Source organism: Delphinapterus leucas, chromosome 6, assembly GCF_059928025.1.
Source record: "Delphinapterus leucas isolate spDelLeu-1000000601 "Yukka" chromosome 6, BTC_Dleu_Yukka2, whole genome shotgun sequence".
In the NCBI taxonomy this organism is placed as follows: Eukaryota; Metazoa; Chordata; class Mammalia; order Artiodactyla; family Monodontidae; genus Delphinapterus; species Delphinapterus leucas.
This window is the reverse complement of record NC_143134.1, coordinates 74,937,682-74,954,537: the sequence shown is the minus strand read 5'-3', so window position 1 is coordinate 74,954,537 and position 16,856 is coordinate 74,937,682. Positions and strand designations below refer to the sequence as shown.

The window sequence follows — 16,856 nt, the reverse complement described above, 5'->3', positions numbered from 1 at the left end:
TCTCAAGCCAAATTCTATTCCTTCAAAAGGAGCTTATGATCATTGGAGGAGTGTGGGAGGCTAGACAAAACCCCCTCCTCTCAAGACAGAAGGGTGCAGACTTGAGACAAAAAAATAACCGTAAGAGCAATGAAACTTGAACCACAGCAATTCAGGGAGAAGGCAATATTATTGACTCCCTTTTACAAAGAGAAAACTAAGGCTTAGAGTTGAGAAACCTGCCCTAGATCACACGGCTCCTACGTGGCAGAGCCGATATTCAAGCCCAGGTCTGACCCTTTCCTACTCTGTTCTAGTGCCTTCTTGAGTGGACCTCCACGCAGCTGAGGATTCAGACAGAACATCTGCTTCCTGATCCCTAGAAGAAGTGCTGCTTCCTCTGAAACCGAAGGATATCTCACCCCTACCCTCTAACCCCCTCTTGACTGCAGGCTTTCCTCTTCCCTCACCTCCTCTTTCCCAAATCTGCTATTTCCAGTGGATCTGAATGTGGAGTTTGTGGCAAGAAGACATCCTCTTCCTTCTCGTTCTCCAGGAAGCTCTGCCTCTCCACAACCATCACCAAGCTGGCTTCCCACCTAGGGGGTCACTGTCCTTCTCCTCCTCATGGGCTGGGCTTTCCCCTGGACACCCCCATCCAGACAATAAAAGTGAGTTAGTTACCTCCTGGGTTTACTGAGCTTCCACATATACATGAGCTTCCCTAATAGTCAAGATGCTGAAACACTACAAGGTTTTTAAAGTCATTTTGTTTTAAATTTTCCTGTAAAATATTTCTAAATTATCTATATTTATTTTTAGTTAAAAAAACTTTTTCATATAAGTGGTTCTACTTTTTCTCAAATTGTATCTTGATAGTGTTATAAATTTTAGGATGTTACCATCATTTAATTATTATCAGTACTTTAGAAACTCTAGTAAAAATACTCAGTTTTAATTTGATGAGTCAGCCCACTATTCCCTAAACAATATATATATAATTTTGTGAGCACTTCAGCCACCAGATACATCTGAAATAGCAAAACACTTGCCTCTGCCAATGGTGCTATGTACTACAGTTACAAAAGAAAGGTGAAACAAAGTTCCTTGTTGGCCTCAATATATTTCAGTTGTCTTCAAAAATCACAGCTCTGTCTCTCTCAGCATTCTATGATGGCCTAGAAGGTAGATATGAAGTCGTACTCAACCTTGTATCTGCAGCATCTCTCCTCTCTCAGGGATCAGCGTATGATAGATACCCAATAATATTAGGGTTTACTTCCTAAGAGGCAATAGGGTGTAATGGTTAAAACCCTGCTCTCTAGAACCAGACTGCCTGGGTTTGAATCCCAGTTTCACATTTAATTAGCTGTGTGACCTGGTCAAGCCTCTATACCTCTCCAGGGCCTCAGTTTCCTCATCTGTATATAGAGGATAAAAATGGCACCTACCTATTAAAGTTGTGTGAAAGTTAAATTGAATAAGTATATGCAAAACACTTAGGGCCTTAACCATCTGAGGTGCTATCTAAGTGCTAGCCATGATTATTATTTACTCAGCAAATATTTATTGGCCCAGGTTATTATGGACTAAATGTCTGTGTCCTCCCAAAATGCATCAATCGAAGCCCTAACCCGTAGCATGACGGTAATCGGAGGTGGGGTGTTGGGAGGTAAATTAGGTTTAGGTTATGTCGTGAAGGTAGGATCCTCATGATGGGATAAGCGCCCTCATAAGAAGATGGAGAGAGATGGCTCTCTCTCCACACGCATGCACTTAAGAAAGGCCATGTGAGCACACAGTGAGAAGGTTGCCTTTTTCAAGCTAGGAAAGCAACCCTCACCCAGAACCGGACTATGCTGGCACCCCGATCTCAGACTTCCAGCCGCCAGAAATGTGAGAAACAAATGTCTGTTGTTTAAGCCCCCCAGGCTGCAGTAATTTGTTATGGAAGCCTGAGCAGAATAAGGCTGGAGATCCAGCCCACAGGGTGTTCAGCTCACTGGGTGCCGCTTCCTCAATCAACCCTGTGTTCCTCAACCCCAGTTTTCCATGCTCCCAAGTGGACCACTTCAACCTTCCAAGTGTCCACTTAGATCTCCTGCCCTTTGGCAGCTGAGGTGCTGGTATCCTTTGATCCACCTCTCCATCCCCAACGGGAGGACTCTTGGCTCTCCTGGGGTGGCTCCCTGCTGAGCAGTCCTTCCAGCCTCCAACGCCACCCACGCTCCAGAAGATATCCAGAAGATAACCTCACACTGCCCAGGGAATCAACATTTGGACCGCCCCTTTCTCTCTGTTCCCGCTTCCCTTGCACCCGCTGCTGGGCCAGACTCTGTTTCCCTTGTGTCGCTTCTCTCATTATACCTGTGTACTATCTATCTCCCTCACTAGACTGTAAGCTCTGCTCTGAAGGCAGATACCTATTTGGCTGACATTGCATCCATCTCCTGTTGGGTTTTCTAAGTCCAACCCAATACTCCATTCATTCATTCACTCCTGGGACAACCACTGAACTGCTCCCTATCTAACACTCTCATGGATGTTGTACCTACGAAAAATACAAAACTGTCCCCGCCCTCCAGAGCCATCCAGTCGAATGGAGCAACAAGTAACTGCAACCCAGCACACTGCAGTAGGGAGGCGAGCGACCATGGAACAGGGGTGGGACAAAGGAGAGAGGGGACCATCCTGCCCAAGGGGCTTGGCTTGGGAAAGTCTTCACAGAAAATGTACTTGAGTTAGGTCTTAATAATATGAGTAGGCATTCCTGAGGCAGACAAAAGGAGCTGAGGCATCCCAGGCAGAGGAAAAAATATCCCCAAGAGTCAGAAAAGCAAAACAGCGAAGAATGTTCTCAGATCGGTTAGTGGGATGAGCTGGCAGGAAGGAAGCCTGAGGTGCACCTGTGAACTCAGGGCTAGAGATGCCTTCTGACCTTAGGCTCTGCACACAGCAGGTATGGCAGATGCCACCCCCTCCTGCTAACACACCCTTCCCCTTGCCTAGATGTAGCTGAACCATTACATAGTGAACATGTCCTCTGTGCCAGCCACCGAGATAAGGGCTCCCCACAGGCATTACCTTGTTTAATTCTCACAAGGTCCTTAAGAGGTGGATGGAAATTCTCCCTGTTTTCAGATGAAGAAACTCAGGCACCAAATGCCTAGGTTAACTTTCCCGGGGCCACACTGGTAAGAAGTAGTGGAGGTGGGATTCCTACCCAGGTTGGTCTGATGACAAAATTCATACTTTCTGACACCCACTAAGCCTGGGTAGGTGCCCTGGGGCCCTTGGTATGTCCCCATCATAATGAAATGGAATTGCCTCTTTACAGATTTGTCTCCCTCTAGGATCCCATGACAGCAGAGACTTTGCTCTGTTGACCACTGTACCCCTAGCAGCTGCCACAGGGCCTGGCAGGGTATGGCACCAATGGGGCATGCTGAGAATGAATGAACACATGAATGAACAGGGCTTTGAACTCTTTGCCAATGCGCCCTCTCACCCTTCTCTGTCCCTGAAGTGAAGGAGGCCCTATTACCCTCCTAAAGCCAAGATCTAAGTGCAAAACCCAAGTTCACTTCTACCCTCTGCCGCTTTGGTCAAAGGGAGAAAAACTCCTACAGAACCAGCCTCTGAAGCCGCATGGACGGACCCCTCCTCCAAGTGCAAGGGCTTCTGCCACCGTCCTTGCTTTCCGTCCTCGTCCCCATCTGAGCACAAAAGCCTTAACATCCTTTGAGAGGCCTGCTTCCGAGACTGGCCCTTGAACGGTGTCAGGGTCTGAGGCACCTCCCACCATTCTCAGGACTGATTAGAGTTGTCCACTGTCCCTAAACTCTGTACACAAATAATGCGGTTTAGTCTAAACGTCTGCTTTCCTTCTGGGCGTCTGAGCTTTTGGTACATGCTCTGCAGAGGATGCCACCACAGTCAGTCCGCAGAAAAAATACCCTGGGTACTGAGTCTTTAACGGACTTCCCTGGCGGGCGACATTTCACACATGTGGTCTATGGGAATTAAGCACGTCCTGCGTAGCTCTACTGGGAGAAGATACTTGGAAGCTTGCGCCCGGTGTTCTCAGATTGTGATCGTGTACTTTTGCCATTTGCTGATTTTCCTTTGTGCTATTTCACGGTAATAATCACAGAGGTGGCTATGACTATATGCTAAGCCTGTGAGTCTTCCTAGTGAATCACTGAAACTGGAGGTGACCTTAAGTATCCCGAGATACAATCTCTCCCAGAAGCAGGACTGAGAAATACCTCCTGTCCAGTTCTGACCATTACCAGAGGAATTGCACACCCTGGGCCCCCAGGCGTGTAAAATTGTGCAACTGGCTGAGTGGGATGGAGGACACAAAGGTGAGTCTAAAGTAGGTGGTGGTTACTCAGCTCCTGAGCTCAGCAGCAAGTCGCAGGCAGAGCTGGGCAGGGATAACACCCACTGATGCTAAGTCCTCTCCCTCTGCTGACGGCAGGTGCCCCCAGCTGGTAACACAGAACACTGTGGGGCAGGTTTGGGCCTTGTTCCAAAACCCAAGAGAAGTGCTTTATATCCTCAGGTACAATGAGGATTCCTTTCAGAAAAATATGAAATAAAATTAGGAGATGTTTGTCTCACGTCTGTGAAACTGCAAGGAGGGTGGGACACAGCTCAACCTCACAGGACCCAATAGCAGTGGGCCGCCGCCCTTCCTGGATTTCTTTTCTGTAGCAAACCTTCTCACCTTCACAGCATTGACTGTCAGCACCCACCCTCAGAATAGGCTTATGCCAAGTTATGCTAAGGAGACTAGACACCTGGTAGCACAGATTTTTTAAGCCATTAAGCTGAGCAGGCAAAGGTGTGAAAGGAAGAAAACTAAAATTCGATGGCCACTACTTGCACAAAGGACTCCTGCTCTGGCTTACAAAGCTCCTCGGGTTCTAGGTTGACTATGATTCATGGTAACAGGCAAGAGGGAGAGGGCCAGTCACGACTCCAGGACTGTGGCCTAAGGACGCCTTATCTTATGAAAGTAAGTCCACACTTGGCCCTGTCCCCAAGCAGCCTATCCCACTACCTGGTAACGCTGGCCTTCCTAGAAGTGGTGAAGAGGCGTGTCCTCAGTCCCCTGTTTACATGGAGCTGGGGGGCCTCACTGGCCTTTGTCTCCTCAGAATTCTCTCCCCACCTCTCCCCCATCTCAGAGGCTTCTCTTCCAGCCACCCATCCCCACAGAATCCCTATGTCCCAGTTCCCAGCCCAGCCTGGGTCATATCTACTTCCTCAGCTCTACTAAGCTCCTATACACACAGGATGCGTGAGCCTCGTCCCCTCCCTCACTCTTGCTCCGGTCCTACACTTCCAAATGCCTCCAATCCACTGGTTCTCTAAGTGAGGCCCCCAGACCAGCAGCATCAGCATCACCTGGGTACTTGCTAGAGATGCAGATCCTCGGGCCCCCACCCCAGACTGACTGACTCAGAAACCAAACGCAGGGGGTCAGTAATGTGTGTCTTAACAAGCTTCTAGGTGATTCAGACACAGCCCAGTGTGTTAGGACCACTGAACCACACACTTCCATTTGCTTATTCTAAGGCTGTCTTAATTTTCAAATGGAAGTGATTTTCATTTTCTAAATCCAGATGATTTCCCTGTTTCTCTTACTGCTCCCTACAGTTGCCAGTAATACAAGAGCCAAACAGCACAACCCAAGTTCAATAGAGTGGGCCTCTAAAAATGCCAATAGGTATTTTAAAAATTCAGGATTGATTTGTAACTGTAGAACATGAAGGTGATTCTCCATACGGCTATAGAGAAAAAACACTGCCATGCAGCTTGGTAAAGAACAAAAATGTACCAACTCACATCAAAATGTCCATCAGCCTCTACCCTCCTGTTGGGGGTACTTGAAAATAAAATCAAGAGTACCCTAATAGGGCTTCCCTGGTGGCGCAGTGGTTGAGAGTCCGCCTGCCGATGCAGGGGACACGGGTTCGTGCCCCGGTCCGGGAGGATCCCACATGCCACGGAGCGGCTGGGCCCGTGAGCCATGGCCGCTGAGCCTGCGCGTCCAGAGCCTGTGCTCCGCAACGGGAGAGGCCACAACAGTGAGAGGCTCGCGTACCGCAAAAAAAAAAATAAAAAAAAAGAGTACCCTAATAAAAGATATCAACAATTTATTAATATGATTTGTAAAGTATATTCTTACATATTTTAATAAGTAGAATGGACAGATGTTAACCAACAAAATATCAAACGATATTTTCGTTCAAGTGTTTAAAATATCCATCATCGGGACTTCCCTGGTGGTCAGGTGGCTAAGACTCTGCGTTCCCAATGCAGGGGACCCGGGTTCGATCCCTGGTCAGGGAACTAGGTCCCACATGCCGCAACTAAGTGTTCGCATGCCACAACTAAAAGATCCCGCACAGAGCAATGAAGATCCCGTGTGCCGCAACTAAGACCCTGTGCAGGGTCCCCTAAATAAATAATAAAATGTCCACCATCAGCATAAGCATATTTTTTGGTGTATCAACATTTGAGAGGTGCACGATTTTTTGGTGCGCATTAAATCAGCATATAGAAGAAAAGTCCCTGCCTACTTACTCCCCTTCGCCTCCAAGAATCTATGTATTAATTCTTCACTCAAACCCTTTGGAACATCAGGTACTACATGTACTAGGCCCCAAGGCAAATAAAAAGATGAGCCAAAACCAAAATAAATTTTAAAAGAGCAAAGGGCTCAATTTACATTTTTAGTATTTTTCTAAACCATTGAAACTAGGGAATTTATTCAAAATTGATTTTCCTCTACCTCTAGTGTTCCCTACCTCTAGTGATTTTCCTCTTTCCTCTTCCTCTAGTGCTCCCCTAGAAGAGGATTTATAAAAAGGTCAGGAAAGAATGGCTTAATAAATAAGCTCCTGAAAAAATGTTTAACATCATAAGGCATCAGAGGAGTGCGAATTAAAATTACTTCACGGGCTTCCCTGGTGGCGCAGTGGTTGAGAGTCCGCCTGCCGATGCAGGGGACACGGGTTCGTGCCCCGGTCCGGGAAGATCCCACATGCCACGGAGCAGCTGGGCCCGTGAACCATGGCTGCTGAGCCTGCGCGTCCGGAGCCTGTGCTCCGCAACGGGGGAGGCCACAGCGGTGAGAGGCCCACGTAACGCAAAAAAAAACCCACAAACACACAAAAAACTACTTCACACCATCTAGGATGGCTAAAATAAAAAAGACTGATTTGGATGTGTATAAATTGAAACTCTCACACATTGCTGATGAGATAGTAAACTAGTGCACCTACTCTGGAAAAGTCTGGCAGTTCCTGAAAATATTAAATATAGAGTTAGATATGTTTCTCACTTGTAGGTATGTACCCCAAAGACATGAAAAAATATGCCCACATAAAAACGTGAATGTTCACAGCAGTATTATTCCTAATAGGCAAAAAGTAGAAACAACCCAAATGTCCATCAACAGATGAACGGATAAACAAAATGTGATAAACACAATGGAACATTATTTGGCAATAAAAAGAAGAAAGCTCTGATACATGCTGCAACGTAGATAAACCTTGAAAACATTATGCTAAATGAAAGAAGCCAGAAATATAGGACCACATATTGTATAATTCCATTTATATCAAATGTCCAGAATAGGCAAATCTATAGACAGAAAGTAGATTAGTGGTTGCTTAAGGTGGGGGAAGTAGGGCATTAGAAGGTGCCAGCTAAGGGGTGGAAGGGCTTCACGAAGGGGTGGTGTTCTTTTTAGGGCAACAAAAAGGTCCTGAAATTGATTCTGGTGATGGTTGCACAACTCTGTGAATATACTCAAAATCAATGAATTGCACACTTTATAGGTGAATTGTGTGGCACGTGAATTACATCTCAATAAAACTGTTTTTTAAAGAATGACCTAGAAGCTAGAAGAGAATTACAAACAAACTCAGTTAAGTAAAATGTGTGAGGTACCTCAGATGTGTGGCTTCTTCTGTCTCCTTTGCATTGTAAATTTCTCCCAAATGAAGGTAAGACATTTTTATTATCATTTTACAGTTTACAAGCATTTTTATAAAAAAGGTCTTTCTGAGTCCTTACTATAATCTTAGGGGGAGATAATTATTTCCCTAATTTTACGTTTAGGAACACGGTGGCTCCAAGTTTATGAGGTTTATTCCCGCTCAGTCAGCGGGTCAGGGTAAGTATCAGTTCTTTTGCACCTGAATTCTGTGCCCTTTCTTCCGCACTGTGTAGCATCTTGGGGTGCCTCGTAAATACCATCAGGTTGATATGCAGAGATGGTACTGCTGACCGGTCTCAGTAAGGAGAATGCCCATGACTTGCTTTTTCTGGGAGCTGGACTAGCTATGCTAATGCTACATTCAAGCCACATATAGTCTAATTGATCACTCATCAGAGGTCTTGTGGTACCATGGAAAGAACACTTCGCTGTTGACTCCTTTGCTCTTTTGGAATTTATTTCAGTTTGGGCTCATTTTTTATTTGCTTCAAAGCCTAGAGCAGCTAGTACCTGATGTTCCAAAATATTTGAATGAAGAATTAATGAGGGCTTCCCTGGTGGCACAGTGGTTAAGAATCCGCATGCCAACGTAGGTGACACGGGTTCAATCCCTGGTCTGGGAAGATTCCCACATGCTGCGGGGCAATTAAGCCCATGTACCACAACTACTGAGCCTGCACTCTAGAGCCCGCAAGCCACAACTACTGAGCCCACGTGCCACAACTACTGAAGTCTGTGCGCCTAGAGCCCGGGGCTCCGCAACAAGAGAAGCCACAATGAGAAGCCAGTGCACCGCAATGAAGAGTAGACCCCACTCACCGTATCTAGAGAAAGCCCGCGCACAACACTGAGGACCCAACACAGCCATAAATAAATAAATTAATTAATTAAAAAAAAAAGAATTAATGAATACATAGTTTCTTGGAGGTGAAAGGGAGTTAGTAGGCAGGGATTTATTATTCTACATGGAAGGACCATGGAAAAGACCATATTCTACAGTAGGAAGGCCCAGGTTGGCTTCAGTCTTCTCATCTGTAATATTATAAAAAAAGAAACACCTCTCTCAAAGTCATTGTAAAGATTTATTGAGAATATATATGAAAATGCCCAATTCAAAATGGGCACTCGACAAAAGTTCATTGACGTTGGATCAAATAGTCTAATACCTTGATACCTTAGGGAGACCAGTGGGTTTTTCTGCACATTCAGGATTCTGAACCTCAGATCTCAAGAATGAAGACCAACATCAAAAAGTGTTTATTCGATTTGCCAAACTGAAACAATGACTACCTAATTTTAAGGAAGAATTCATCATTAATTTTATTTCATGTTTAATATAAAATTGTGTTCCCTTGCACTTTCAGATTAATTTCTTAATATCTTAGTTTGCATGTGTGTGTGTGACTCCCAAACCTAATTATATATCGGAATCACCCAAGGTGTTATTAAACCTACAGATTCCAATGCACGGAGTCTCACTCAGAGAAGGTCTGGAGTAGTTAGAGAGGTTCCATTTTTACTAAACTCCCCAAGTGATTCTCTAGGCATCACTGAATTACTGATAAATCCATTCACCGAACACTTTCTAGGAATGTTTTCTCCTGTGTGGACTACAAAACAGCATTTTTTCACCAAACAAAACACTGAACTATATTGCTATTTCGAAGAGAACACAGTGGAGGAGGGGAAACATTTTCTCTTTGCCTTAGCATAATTAAAAAAAAAAAAACATTCTGAAATTTTGTGAATGCAAGAATCTTGTGAAAAAGAATTTTCTGCCAAATCTTGCCTATCTGAATTATCTTCATTCATCATTTCAAAGGGACTTTTCAATCAAAGAGAGCTCTAAGTTCCTTCCTACAAGGTGACAGCCTCATTCTGATGAAAGTCATAAGACAAAAAAAGTCAAGGGTCTTAGAGAAAAAAGAATTTGGGAAGAATTTTAAGGATCTGGCACTATTCAGCTACTTATGAAATCTTCCCAATATCTCTGATCACTTATGTATTCTGAACCACATTCTTGATCTATAACAATGTCTTTGTTAGATCATGAATGAAACCATTTTTATTAGCTTGCCAATTCACATTTCTGTTCTCACTGAAAAGCATGTCCTCAAACCACAACCTGGATAATTTTGAGCAGATGCAAGCAGATTACTTTCAGTATTACAAAGCTTTCTATAAATTAGGAGCTTGGGATTAACAGATACACACTACTATCTACAAAATAAATAAACAACAAAGACCTACTGTATGGCACAGTGAACTGTATTCAATGTCTTGTAATAACCTATAATGGGAAAGAATCTTAAGGATATACATATGTGTGTAAGTGAATCACTTTGCTGTACACCTGAAATTAATCATTGTAAATCAGCTATACTTCAATTGAAACAACAACAACAAAGCTTTTCTAAATTATACAAACAGTTTTACAACCAGAAATAATGTTCTTGGACCATTAGACTCACTTAACATTAAAGCAGTAACAAAATAGATTGGGGTCTTTTAGAAAATTATTTCAAATCTTTCTTCCTCCTATATATACGCCAGCAACAACACTTTTTCTTAAGCTTTCTTTCAACTACTTTCAACAATGAGTTTGGATCAGTATTAAAAAACAAAAACAAAATGCTAAACTCAATGTAAACACGACCCCTAAAATAAAGCCAGTTAAAAGAAGCACAGAGATTTTACCAGTCATCTGCACCTAGTTAATCAGTGCAGATTGAGCCCTGGGTAGTTCCATTCCTTTCCAACCAGACCAAAGAGGAAGCCCTCATAGTTTCAGGTTGTCTCCATTAAAAGAAAGCACACGCACTTCAAGAATCTGCAGTTAAAATGCCAAGTCCACCAGGCCAGTGACCCAGGAATTTCCAAACATTTATTCATATTCTGAGAAGATGATTTTAGTTTTACTTTACATTCCTGTTCAACCTTTTCTGTACCCTACAGAAAATGTCATTAACAGTATCCGGAAGGTCAGGGGCTGGGAAGAGCGGGGAATAGGGTATTCTTTAATGGGTACAGAGTTTCTGTTTGGGACGATGAAAAAGTTCTGGAAAAGGATAGTGGTGACGGTTGCACAACATTGTGACTGTACTTAACGTCACTGAATTGTACTCTTAAAAATGGTGGTTGGGGGCTTCCCTGGTGGCGCAGTGGTTGAGAGTCCACCTGCCGATGCAGGGGACACGGGTTCCTGCCCTGGTCTGGGAAGATCCCACATGCCGCGGAGCGGCTGGGCCCGTGAGCCATGGCCACTGAGCCTCCGCGTCCAGAACCTGTGCTCCGCAATGGGAGAGGCCACAGCAGTGAGAGGCCCGCAGACCCCCAAAAAAAAAAAAAAAAAAAAAAATGGTGGTTAGGACTCTGCGCTTTTATTACTGAGGGCCTGGGTTCAGTCCCTGGTGGGGGAAATAAGATCCCACAAGACGCCTAGAGGGGCAGGAAAAAAAGAAAAAAAATGGTTAAAATGACAAATTTTATGTTGTGTGTATTTTATCACAATAATAACGATGAAAGAATCAAAGTACCTAGAAACAAAAAACCCAAAGGCTTAAGGAGCCTGGCACCTGGGGTGGAGGTGCTGTGACCCATAAAGCTGTAGTGTGTTTGTCCTGGTCTGGCAAAACGAAGGTTCAAATGTAGGACTGGATGGACATGTAGGGAAATGTAAATCACTTCTTCAAACTGGACAAAAAACTTCACCCCAACATAACCCTCTGCCAGTCTCAAGCCTTAATATGCAAAGGGTCCCCTGGGGACCTTGATTGAGCAGTTCTGGATAGGTCTGAAGTCCTGTATTTTTAAAAATTATTATTATTATTTTTTTGCGGTACGCGGGCCTCTCTCACTGTTGTGGCCTCTCCCGTTGCGGAGCACAGGCTCCGGACGCGCAGGCTCAGCGGCCATGGCTCACGGGCTCAGCGGACATGGCTCACGGGCCCAGCCGCTCCGCGGCATGTGGGATCTTCCCGGACCGGGGCACGAACCCGTGTCCCCTGCATCGGCAGGCGTGAAGTCCTGTATTTTTAACAGGCCCCCAGGTGATACCGCTGTTGCTGGACCTTGAACCTCACTCAAAGCCGCAAGGCCCCAGCGCGTTTGACGTAAAGACAGTCACCCTATCAATCTAACCCTTTAGAACCACGGTCCCCTCACCGGGAAACGTGGAGGTTGATCATGTGTTTCAGAAGAATTGGCTAAGGACTTAACTTACCTCCCAACCACAGTCTGTAAAAGTGCGCTGAGAAACTTGGATAGAAGGCCTGACTGAATGGAGCCTTCTAAGAGAACCCACTCACCGCGGGACTAGCAAGCAGCCGCAGCTGATAAGGATAATTGACAGCGGCAGTTTCGCAGAAAGCCCTCAAGCCGACTTCAAAACAGTCTTGAAAACACCCTTCTCAACCTCGAAGAATGCCTGGAATTCAGTGGCCTTTATCCAACATAAAGATGTCCAACTCAGTTTTGACTGAGTTCCCTATAGAAGAGCCTCACAATGTAGCCCTTGAAGACTGACAACACCCAGCATGTTGAGAAGCTCGGCCCCTTCCTTACAAATGGGTCAGAAAGTGCAAAAAAAAAAAAAAAAAGTTCCCTCAAACTCTGCCGAGCTGGGAGCACAGATCTCGGCTCCCGGGCTGCGTGGGCTGACAAGCATCTCCGGGGTTCTCAGGTGTGCGCACTTTCCAGGCTCCGCGGCTGAGACTCCGCCGGCAGCCCAGGCGGCGCCCACCTGCTCTCAACTAGCCAGCGCCTCCCTCGGCCCGCGTAAATCCAAGCCACCAGATCCTGCCCCCTCCAGATACTGCAAACGCTGACTGCGCCGACAGAAACTCTGAGGCCCTTTGAATCTGGTTCAAGAGAAGCTCAACAGAAAGTGAAACAGCTCCCATCCCTTGGGGGAGAAGGCTCCAGGCCAGGTAGGAAAAAGAAGGTGGCTCCCAGTCACCTGTAGCTGCCCCAGCTGCGCGCCCAAACCCACTTCCAGAATGGTCCCCAAGAGAAACCCCGTGACTGTCATCCCGGAGGGGGGTATGGGGAGGCAAAAGTCAGTTAAGCATCCCCAGAAAGGGAAAATAATCAATGCCCAATAAGGTCCAGCCCGAATCCACAGGGGCATGGGGTGACAGAGCATTTACTCACGCTGCCCCCCACCTCCGCCCCCATGAAGGACCAGGGGGCAAGCGCCCCGCCGCAGCCCGCAAAGCCCTCCCCCGCCAGAGTCGGGACCGGAGGGAGATATGCCGGGCGCTGCCGGAGCGTGGAGGCTGCGCCTGGGGCGGCTTTTCTCCGGCCTCGCGGAGGGCAGCGCCGGGACGCCTGCGGGCGCTCAGTGGCCAGCGAAGGACCGGGAGGAGGGTACTCGCCTGGAGGCGGGTGGCGGCCGCAGTCTGCGGAGTCGGGGGCAGGGCGAAGGCGGCTCTGACGGGCGCCTGGGAGCCTCCGACGCGGCGCCGGCTGCTGGGCCGGTGTTCACTGCGCTCCCCGCGCGCGTCGCCGGCGGCGCCTCGCGGAGCCGGAGTGCTGGAGGCGGCCCAGCGAATGGGCGGGCGCGAGTGCCCTCGGCCGCTGCTCCTGTGTATTATTGTGACTCAAGCTATTTCCTGTTTGGAGGTTTGGGAGAAAGAAAAAAAAAATCCAGGGTGGGGGCAGGGGGATCGGGGCGGCGGTGAGCCAGAGAGCGGCGGCCTGGAGGAGACGAGGGTGGGCAGCGGCTGTCACCTGCTTACTTCGAGCCCCCGAGGGTGCCTAGCGCGCGAGCCGGAGGAGAAATGTAGTTTATTGCAGTGCTACTTTGGGGTACTGGGAAGGACAGAGGGTGGCTCACACACGCCACCCAGCGTTGGGGTAGGGGCTGCGGCCGCAGGGACCACTTGGTCACTCCAGCCCGCGCGCCCACTCCCCTGCCTCTTTCCTTCTCTGCAAAACTGCCGCTGAGCTTTCTTCCCCGCGAAGGGCAAGCGGAATTCGCTGTGCTGCCTTCTTTCTTCGTGACCTGGTCGGCTTTTCGATCCCTTCCAGGGGTGTGAGCAAGGAAGGGGTGAGCGTCGTTCCCCTTTCAAAAACTACGGGAGGATCGTTGTGGACCATTGTGGGTATTTGGTGGTATCGGCGAGGGGGTGGGGGGGTGGGATGGGAAGGCAGGTTAATTATTTTGGTGGAAAGTTAACTTATATGATCAGCTTCCGTTCCCCTCCTCCACCAACCTCACCCTTAGCCGGATCACAGGGTCTGAGGCCCCAATCCGGAAATACCGGTTCCTCCCGCTGGGACAATAGGTGAGGGCGGGAGCGTTAACCCGAGGGCTGGCTTAGTCACCACGGGAATCTCTGCTCCGCTGGGAGGGCAGAATCCTCCTAGTACCCAAGCGTGCAACTGGCAAGCAGGTGCCTCTTCCATTTAGTCTTGTTAAAAATCCTGGGAAGGTTATGGGGACTTATTGTTTAATGGGTGCAGAGTTTCCACTTGGGATGATGAAAAAGTTGTAGAGATGGATGGTGGTGTTGGTTGCACAACTATGTGAATGTACTTAATGCTCCTGAATTGTGTGCTTAAAAATGGTTTGAATGGTCAATTTTATGTTGTGTATTTTACTACAAAAAAAAATCCTGGGAAGATCATACCCTCATTCATTCAAGACAGCTTTGCTTATGATTGCCAAGCCCCCCTTCCCTCTTCCCTGACACAAACGTTTGCCAGAAGTAATGGAATAAGTAAAACTAAAGTTCATTTAGTTTAGACTTTGTGGGGGGAGTACATATCAACAAGTTATTCCAAGAAGTGAGTAGATTGAGCCTAGAGGACAGTACAGTTTTTAAAAAGATGAGCAGTAGTTTGTCAGAAACATAGTGCTGGCAAGATGAATAAAGGTGTAAATAGTGTCTTACTGTTTATCTAAGAAAGCAGGAACACATAGATACATTTGCTTATGTATTTTTTAAATGGAAAGATAAATTAAATTAAATGGTTACTTATTTGGGAGAGATGAAACAAGATGGAAGGTACAAGGATAGAGGCTAGACTTCTCTGACTATATCTGATTTTGTAGTTTTGACTTTGGAATGATGTCAATTTTACATAATTATGAAAAATTAAATCAAAAATTTAAAAAGCAAAATGCAACTAATGTAGTATCAAGTTATTGGCTTAACCACGTAAAGGGAAATTATGTGAGGTGACTTTAAAACACAATTATTTGACTCTACATCCCTTAGGAATATACCCTAAGGATGAATAGAATGTTAAAAAACAAAACAGAAACAGCTTTTCAGTAATCACAATGTTATTAGTAATTTATGTTAGTGTTTTTAAGAATTAATGTTTTTCAGAATAAAAGAGATAAATACAAAATCAGGTTAAGCGATATTAAATTTGAATTGAAATTATCATTTAGAACTCATGATATACTTAAAAAATGTTTTTCCAAGGTCTTTTACTCAAAATGTCCACCAAACAGTGACCAACCTAGTAGGAGTAAGCACTCTTAGATCCCAGATTGTAGTCTCTAAATAGCATTTTTCCCTAAAAGGAACTAGACCTACTTGGAGAAGTGATTGATTTTAGTTTAAAGGTAAGAAGTACCCAAAATAAGACTGGAGCATCTTGTCAATTCAGAAAGCAAGTAAGCTATCAAAAACTAATAGGTTCACATGAAATGGAAGCGGAAGCCAACCTGTAGAAGCACCCACTGGCTAAAGTGGAATAAATGTGAGCATCAGTAAGGAAAATAACTGCAATGAATTGAGACATATCAAATATGTATATCTCCATGATTCACAGGGATACTTAAAAATGGGGTTAAAAAACCCTGATTGGTTACCTTTGCAGATGCAGTACAACTAATTCATTATTTTGAAAGCTGGTAAATTGCAAGAGAGAATTACACGTTTTACCTGCCTCTTCTGGAGTGTATCTAACACTTCATATGTACCACTTCAGATCTTCTTTGCCTCACCTGTCTCTTATTGCAGCCACTGCTGCAGCAGTAGGTTCTACGTGGGCTCTTTCCACCTTCATACAGGAACAACCCAAATAACCTCATCTCCTACCTTCTACCCCAGCACTTCCCTGTTAATGCCAGTGTGGGGATCCATGGAAACTATCTAGGTGCCTATACATACACCACCCTGAAGGGTGCGTGAGTTAGTGTTTCGTGGTCTAACCTAAGACCAGTGGGGGATAGAAGCTGATAAATAAATATTCCTTCCTTTTCTCCCAGGACGAAGTGTCCTGAAACTCAGTCTATAGCACTTCTCAGAAATCAAGTCACAAAGAATCAACCAATCAGGTGCTTGAAGCCGCAGCCTACCGGGCTTGAATTGGCTATCTCGGCTTCCCCCACCCCTCACTTCTTTCCCTAGGACCATGCTTCCAATAAAGCCCATGTCTCAAGAACTCTGCTTCCTGGGAAACCCAAGCTAAGACCTGTACAACCTGTATCTCAGGGTAACTAAATAGTTGATGAGGAAATTATTCTAGCAAGTAAATAAGAATATCAGTATTTTCCAAAACCCTATAAAATAATGGATCAAGGCAATGGTCATCAGTGGCCACTAATCTCATAGAAAAGATCACCAGACATTATGTGCAATATGATAGAAATATGCAACACTGCAAATGACACATTCTTGCCAAAAAAGAGCAAACCTGAATCTGATCAAGCTCTAGATCCAACTACCAGTTTAGAGGAACTACTGGAATAGAGGAATGTGTTAACGCTACTAGGGGGCATGATCAACAAAATCCAGAATGTGAGAAACTTGAAAAGACAAATGACCCAGTTTCCTCAAAAAGTAGCAAGGCATTAAAAATGATGGGGTAAGAAACATATAGATTAAAAGACTTAAGTGAT

The 16,856-nt window shown here is 45.7% G+C and overlaps 1 protein-coding gene across 2 annotated transcripts in view; it reads right to left on the bottom strand.

Moving 5' to 3' along the window:
- Positions 1-13,546, bottom strand: part of TJP2 (tight junction protein 2) — a 132,851-nt gene extending 119,305 nt beyond the window's left edge. Inside the window, exon 1 of one of the 2 annotated variants that reach the window (XM_089913280.1) lies at positions 13,372-13,546. The gene's annotated coding sequence lies outside the window, so the exon portion shown is untranslated. The remainder of the gene's footprint in view (positions 1-13,371) is intronic. The other variant, XM_022573555.3, reaches the window with a different exon arrangement.
- Between the last annotated feature and the right edge of the window lie 3,310 nt (positions 13,547-16,856).